The sequence below is a fragment of the Crinia signifera genome, chromosome 2 (genome assembly GCF_055691185.1).
Source record: "Crinia signifera chromosome 2, ASM5569118v1, whole genome shotgun sequence".
Lineage (NCBI taxonomy): Eukaryota > Metazoa > Chordata > Amphibia > Anura > Myobatrachidae > Crinia > Crinia signifera.
In genome coordinates this window covers 22,785,466-22,794,277 of record NC_139218.1, presented here as the reverse complement: position 1 = coordinate 22,794,277, position 8,812 = coordinate 22,785,466, and positions in this window count along the sequence as shown.

The window sequence follows — 8,812 nt, the reverse complement described above, 5'->3', positions numbered from 1 at the left end:
TTTTCTGGCCTTCAATAGAACCTCAGCAACTTGCTCAGACATGCCATTTTGCATCAGGAATTGCCTCTCAGCTTCCAAGCCCTGAGACAGAATATCCCTGGATTGGGATGATGTAAAGGTCCCTGACTCAAGAGATCCGAAGATATTGGGAGGATCATAGATTCTTGTATCGCCAGTCTGAGTATTGCAGGAAACCAAGGTCTTCTCGGCCAAAACGGTAATATTGCTATTACTGACACTCCGTCTTCCTGCACCTTCTTCAGTACTCGACCTATCATCTGGACCGGTGGAAATACATAGCCCAGTTGACAATCCCATTTGACTGAGAACGCATCTGTTGCTGTCGCTGTTGGCAGATAGAACCTTGAGTAAAATTTCTCTACCTTGTGATTCATCTGAGAGGCCATAAGGTCTATATCTGGCTTGCCAAACCTCTTTACGACCTTCTGAAAGACTGAAGTTTTCAGCGCCCATTCTCCAGGTAGAACTTCCTTCCTGCTTAGATAGTCTGCCACTATATTCTCCTTTCCTGGCACATACAGTGCTGACAGGGATATCAAGTTCTTTCTCGCCCAAGGTACTATCTTTTGCATGATGTCCATCAAGTCTCTGCTTCTCGTACCCCCTTGATGATTGAGGTGTGCTACCACCGATATATTGTCCGAGAAGATTTTGAGATGCTTGCCTTCTATCAGGGACTTGAACTGACAAATAGCTCGCCATACTGCTAGGGCTTCTCTTACGTTTGATGTCAGCTCTGATTCTTCTTGAGACCATCTTCCTTGAATGTTGTGTTCCGCAATATGCGCTCCCCAGCCCACCAGACTTGCATCTGTAGTAAGATTGATGAACCGAGGTAGTTGAAGGTCTGTTGACTTGAGTTCTAGATCTTGTGTCCACCATTTTAGAGAGTCTTTTACCTCCCTTCCCAAAACAATTTTTTCTTGGTTGTTCTTTGACAGTCTCACATACGGCAGGAGCTTCCACTGAAGAGGACGCATGTTCCATTGTGCCCACGGCACTGTTCCTATCGCCGAGCTCATCATTCCCAACAATTGAAGGCCTAGGCCTAGGTTGATCGATTTCTTGTGCCGAAGTTCTGCAGCCAAGGTTTGTATCTTTAAACACCTTTCTTTGGACAGTGAGATTCGAAATGGAGCAGTATCGATTAACACTCCAAGGAACTGTATTTTCTGTGATGGCTGTAGTTGACTCTTCCTGATGTTTATAACCCAGCCATGTTTCTCCAGGTATTGTATCACTATCGCCAAACTTTGTTTTGTCTGATTGACAGAACCTCCTGCAATCAAAAGATCGTCCAGATAGGGCCATATCTGTATTCCTTTTAATCTCAATTGTGCTACTAGGACAATCAGCATCTTTGTGAACACTCTGGGCGACGAAGTGAGGCCAAAGGGAAGGCATCTGAATTGAAAATGATGACCCAACAGGTAGAATCTGAGGAACCTTCGGTCTGACTGATATATGGGTACGTGGTAGTAGGCGTCTTTTAAGTCCAGAGAGACTAAGAAATCGTTCTTCTTGATCCCTGCCAGTATGGATGTTAGAGTTTCCATCTTGAATCTTGTCTTCTTTAGATACATATTTAGTCTTCTCAGATCTAGGATAGATCTGAAATCGCCTGAGTGCTTTTTTACTAAGAAAAGATTTGAGTAAAACCCTTTCTTCCAGTTTGCTCTTGGTACAGCTTCTATTGCTCTGGATTGCATCAATTGATCCACTATCTTCGTTAGAGCTACTCTCTCCATCCTGTTTTCTGGAGGACGAGACTTCATAAATTTGTTTGCTGGTAGATAACTTTGGAATTCTAAATGATAACCTTGTTTCACGACTGTGATCACCCACTTGTCGTGGATAGACTCTTCCCAAATGCTTGCGAATTCTAAGAGTCTCGCCCCCACCTGACCTGATTGACGATAGTCATTGCCTTGGATTTCCTCTGTTCGCACCTCGAAAGGAACTACGTGACAGAGCACCTCCTCTTCTATTATACTGTCGCCCCGGTCGGTAACTTCTGGCGTCTCTGAATTGCTGTCTAGACGAAGTAGGAATAGGGAATTTATTTTTCTTATCCTGGGGCAGGCGAACGGATTTTCCTCCAGTTATTCTTTGGATCATAGCATCCAATTTCGCCCCAAACAAAAAATTTCCTTCAAAGGGTAGTGACGCTAGTCGATTTTTTGAATTTGCATCCGCATTCCAATTCTTCAACCAGAGAGCTCTTCTTGCCACTACCCCTGCTCCTACGGATTTAGCAGAGAAAGCCACTATGTCTAGAGAAGCCTCACATATATATTGTATAGTCTTTTGCATAATCTCCAGATTTTTCAACAAGTATTGCCTAGATATTTTCTCTTCTATATCCTTGTGCATTTCAGTACTCCATAGTCTGAGCGCTCTAGCTGACGACGCCACTGCTATGCCTGCTCTCATAGAAATGGATGATGCCATGTGTGTTTTCTTCAATGAATTCTCAATTCTTTTCTCCATGGTATCCTTAAAGGAAGCACCATCCTCTAAAGGAATCGTGGTCTTAGAGGTAACTTCCGCCACCGCAGCATCTACTTTAGGTACCTCGCACCAACTTAATAGCTGCTCATCTTTAAATGGATACATTTTCTCAATCCTGGGTATCTTACCCAATCTTCTATCCACTGACAACCATTCTTTAGCAATCAGCTCCTTCATCACCCGATGAAATGGAAAGAATCTGCCAGCCTTAGTACGGTCTTCAAACAGAATATCCTGACTATCCACAGGCTTATCAGGCTCCTTATAGTCAATAGCTTTATGTATATATTTTAATACGCTTTGAACTAACTCCAAATTAAAAGAGCTCTCCTCTTTAATTTCCCCAGATTCTTCACCTGAAGAAACATAGACCTCCTCTTGTTTATCGTCAGATCTATTATCATAATCTAAACTTGTTTGAGACCTAGATCTCTTAGAAGACTGTAACTGAGTAAGCTCCTCTTTAGTCACAAAGGATTTCTTCATCCAATCCATCAACTGGGATAACATTTCTGATTGATTGTCTTGTGTCAGAGTTTTAGTACATTCTCCACATTTGTTGCCTTTATAGGAACCAGGTAATACTTTGTCACAGGTGACACAATTGATTGTAGTATGCTTCTTCTTGGAAGAACATTTCTTGCTTGGAGAAGAAGGCACACTGCAATATATATATATATATATATATATCTATTACTAACTAAAAATAAAATATTTTTCCTAAAGCACAAAACACAATCTGCAGGCTCACCTCGCTAGAGCAGTATCAGTCTTATGGGGGGAAGGATCCATGATGCGCAGCAACAGCAGACACTCCAGTATACTGAAAACCACCAAACAACTGAATAAACCAGCATGGGCTGCCTGATTTTTATCCCCAGCTGTATACCCGGAAGTACTCTGTAGCACAGGTCACTAGACCTGTTAAAATGCCCCTCATTGAGCCGCCCTCTGGGCGCAACAACGGAGACCTTACTTCCGGTACACGCGCTCCGGCGTGTAACGCTGCCGGCATGTACCGCTGTGCTCCTGTGCGCTGAGACAGAGGAGACGCGCCAGAAGCTGTGTGGAGCTGGCCGCAAGAACGGGGATGTGACACGCCGTCCTGCAGAACCAGACCTTACCCTGACAGACGGGGAGACATCGCCGCTGACAGGTAACTTCCGCGTATATCCATAAGTGCAGGGTCGAGCTGACACAGGTCTCCCTGCATCTTCTTCTTCCCCCCTGCTTAGGTGAGCCCTTGCAAAAATAAAATAACACCCTGCCCTGTCTAAACTCAAAGGAGACAGGAAAAAAGACATAGAGGAAGGGGAGGGGAAGGCTTATGTACCTGAGGTGGGCGGAGCCTATGTGGAAAAAAATCACCCTGTCTAAGCTGAGGAAAGGGGAAATATCCCTAAGTATGGCTGCCATGGGGATCGTAGAAGAAAATATGACAATGTTAGCGTGGAAAGGATTTTTCAGGTAGCCCACATGCCGCCTTCTGCTTTTAGGAAAGTCTTGCTCCTGCAGCGGACTTAAATAATGAGAGAGGAGAGGCACAAGTTTGCAATGTGGTATAAGATAAGTAAAAGTTAAAGAACACCGCTTCCACTTGTGCTGTTAGATGACGACTGCTGCCATGTTGTTCGTACAACAGAGCATGGCAGCCTGTGTAAATCAGCAGAATACCTGTATAGAGACGAGTGCCTGACGTGGAGGGAGAGAGGAGAGAGATTCTCTGTGCCCAGTGTGGGGTCTCTATCACAGATTCAAGCGGGCTCGATGTAGTACGTCCTTGGCTGTATACAGGGTCCTTCCAATGTGCGGCTAATTGCCTGGCAGTCTAAGAGACACTGTCCCGCCGGCGCCGACGGGCAGTGTGGGGGATGACGCGCGTTTCGCCTTCTGACGGCTTGGTCACATCAGGACCTGATGTGACCAGGCCGTCAGAAGGCGAAACGCGCGTTATCCCCCACACTGCCTGTCGGCGCCGGCGGGACAGTGTCTCTTAGACTGCCAGGCAATTAGCCGCACATTGGAAGGACCCTGTATTCAATTTAAAAAAAAATTCAGATGAAGCTATTACCGCTTTTCTTATTTGTATGTATACAGAAGTAAACGCTTGTTAGGTCGACACTATTAATGTCAACATACATTGGGTTGCAAACTGAAGGTTGATTAGGCCTTAGGTTGACATGCCTAAAGTCGACAGGGTCAAAAGGTTGACATAAGCATTAGGGTCATTAGCGACAGGGTCAAAAGGTTGACATGGGGTTTTCACTTTCTTTGTGTGTAGCTGATGTGCCGACAGGCGGTATTTCATGCCCTAACATCCACTAGGCGTGGAGGGAGAATATAATACTGTGCTGAGGGTCGCGAGTCACCACGCCCGAAGCATGGCACGGTCTCCATGTCAACTATGTTGACATTCAGAACAAAAAACCAATGTCGACCTTCCCAATGTTGACGTAATGCTTGGGTCGATCTATTGACCCTGTCGACCTTAGGCATGTCCACCTTTTGTCTGTGTCGACCTTTAGTGGTCGACCCAATAACCCTAATACCCGTATACATGTGATGGGAGAGAAAACATAATTTGTTTCTATTATTTTAGCATCCCTAGGTCAGGCAAACACATATGTTCAAAGTATGTGTAATTATTTGTTGAGTAGCGTTCTTGCTCTTTCGAATCATTTTTGACACATTTCCTTAGGATAAGATAAAAGTTGGAGGCTTCCGGTTCCGGTCCCGATGTAGGCGGCTGCGGCTAGCGAGACCTCCGCTACATCCCCGGCACCAACCATCCCCCTGCTCCCCCCCGAGCACCAGAAAAAGCCCCCACCCGACTCCGGAGCCAGCCGAGAGGCCCCCGCCGTGTAGTGAGCCGCACGATCGCGGCCATCACCAGCAACGCGAGACGCCGCGGCGAGTTGCGGCCTGCAGCGGGTCACTATCTACTACGCGCTGAGCACCGGACACACAGCGTGCATCCGGAGCCAGCACCCAGGTACGCCTATCGCACGGAGTCCCCCGCCAGCAACCCCAGGCGGGCGGTGACGGCCCCGCTGAGCACAGAGCCGCACAGCTGCACAAGATATTTCACACGCAGAGGACACGCTGCTCCACACCCGGTCAGCCATTAGACGCCAGACCCTCCCTCCGCCATTAAGCCCCACTGGTTACTTGCTAGAGACATTTACTCCTCATAAAAGGCTCACCACGACTGGCAGATCTATCTGGTAGCAGATACACCAATAGAGAGCTATATTAGAAAACCCTGAAAACTCTCCCATTGGGGACAGATCACATATAGCACCGGGCCACTACAGAGGGCAGAGCCTGCTGGACAGAACGTAATAGGCCACAAACCCAGGCCTACACAACACAGCACCCATACTCCCACCTCAGGCGGTGGATGGAGAGATTTCTCTCTCCACAGATGCCGAGGAGGTCACAAAAACCAGATGATAAGAGGGCCAAATCCAGCTCCAGATCACAGTCACTATCTAGATCTAAGATGGCCGCCGCACGTGACAAGGCAGGGGATCCAGCCTCACAGGTACTATTCTCCCAGGCCTCTGACACACTAGAGGGGCCCCCTGTCACCTACTCTGAAGTGGTGAAGGCTATACAAGAAACTATGGGTCCCCTGATGGAGGCACAGGCTGCCAAATTTAACATAGCTATTAAAGACGTTACAGCACAGTTGAAACAAGTAGCACAGACGCAACATGCCACCGAATGCAGGGTGGGAGAGCTTTTTCAAGATGTATCTACACTCAAAAACTCCTCTTCCAGCCTCCAACAAACTTGTTATGACCTTCAGAATAAGATTGACGATCTTGAAAACAGATCGAGAAGGAACAACCTGAGGATTGTAGGGCTGGATGAGAGCATAAAGGGCCCTGACTTATATAAATTTCTACAAATTTCCCTGCCTGAGATGTTACAGTTATCAGACCAGTGCGGTGACATGGTGATCGAGAGGGCACATCGCCTGGGTCCGACACGCACCACAAGGGGAAATAGACCGAGGGTTGTGATATTTCGATGCCTAAATTACCTACACAAGGACGCTATATGGTCGGCATCCAGAAGACACCGGGACCTGACATGGAATGATTCAAAAATATTCATATTTCAGGACTATTCTGCGGAAGTCACTCGGGCCCGCAAGGAGTTCACCCCAATATGCACAAAACTATTCAATGCCAAAAAGAAACTTGCGCTTCTCTATCCAGCAAGACTGAGAATATTTGATGGAGACAAGGTCAAGGATTTCACCTCAGCTGCTGACGCAGACCGCTACATCACTGAACAGGATAATACATCAGAGACTGATCCTGACACCCAGGGGGCATCCGCCTCTGGGAACTGAATAGGTTTGGCAAAATAGTTATTTTAGAGGGTTGATGAGAGACATGTATGGTTAGCTAAGATTGGCTACAGCACACGGCAGACTCTCACATTTTGGGCCACCTGGTAGACTATACTGCTGATGATAGAATTGCAATGCTGGTCTCTAAAGTTAATTTTACTTAAATAATACGTAAAAATATAAGATATGTTATAATATATGTTAGACAAGAGTATCTGGAGGGGAGAGAAAGAAAAAATATATATAAAAAAAAAGAAAAAGAAAAAGAGGAAACCTTTAATGCCTGTAGTATATATGGATAAGGGAAACTACCAGACACAAAGCAAAATTATTTAATACAAGCACTACTGGATGCTTAAATATTTACTACAGAACCAGCTTAAGTGATACAGTCAGAATAAGATTCTAAAGGTATATAACACTGTTAGATAATTTAGATGCTTATGGGAGAGATTTATGGGGGGATTTAGGGGGGGATGGGAGGGGAAGGGGATTTCGTTAGGAGTTATCGCTAGATTGGAGGGTGGTGAATAAGGAAGTTCTGATTAGAGTATTTTCTGACCCCCACGGGAGCAACTGCTCCATGATGGGAGGTCTTACTGTTTTTGTGTTCTTTATGTTGTCTGTGATTTGTCTTTCCCTAGTTTGTCTCTTTCCCTTCATGTGTCTTCCCCTGGTGTTTTTAGGATTTGAGGTACTGCGACAAAGGTATGTGTAAAGATTTGTGATGCTAATGCTTAAAATAGGCTCACTAAATGTGGGCGGTTTCAATACCCCTGCTAAACGCAGGAAAATATTAACATACTTGAATAAAATGTCCTTAGATATTGCCTTCCTACAGGAAACCCACCTTATCCCAAGTGAGATTTTGAAACTTAATATGCTAAGATGGTCTGTGATGGCGTCGGCATCATTTAATTCTAAATCACGGGGAGTGGTGATTCTTATCAGGAATGCTATTAACCATACAATAACGTCGACTGAGATTGATGAAAATGGTAGATATGTAATTGTAAATGTAACAGTGCAAGATGTACCATATACTCTGTGTAACATTTATGCCCCCAATACCAACCCCCGTGGGTTCTACACATCCCTGGTTGCCAAGCTTGAATCTATGCAAACTCACTCTCTGATCCTGGGGGGGGATTTCAACGTGGTGGCATCACAAACATTAGATAGAAATACACCCATGCCTAAACATAACCGTCATCCAGATAACACTATAGCTTCCCTATGTGACCAATTTCAACTGATGGACTCTTGGCGTTCATGCAATCCAGTGGAAAGAGACTACACATGTCTGTCTGCCGCCCATGGTACCCTTTCCAGAATAGATTACATATTGGTCCCTCGTCATATGTTTCCCAAGGTTGCTGACACAAAGATAGAAACAATTAGCATATCTGATCATGCTTTGTGCTGGGTCCAGCTCGCCGCCCAGGTTGACAAAGGCCCGATACGCCAATGGCGTTTCCCAGCTTACCTGGCAAATTCCATACAATTCAGAGCCATGCTGGAGGCGGCGTGGATGGACTTCAAGCACAATCATGCAGACTTGGAAACTACAGACCCTTTATTATTCTGGCAAACTTCTAAAGTTGTGTTAAGGGGTAATATTATGTCCTACTGCAGGAAAAGAGACAGAGACCTAGACAATAACTACCTAGAAGCCCAATCCCAATTAACTCAGTCCTATTCTAATTTTAAAAACAACCCTACAGGGCCCAATAAAACACGCTATTATAAGGACAAAACAACATTTGACAATGTTCTGGCAGGCATAGAAAAGAAATTTAGTTTTCATAAAAACAGTAAATTTCACCGCTTTGGCAATAAGGCGGGGAAGCTACTATCACACTTATTAGCAGGTAGACGCCCACCCACGATAGTGAAATCTATCAAAGACCCAATGGG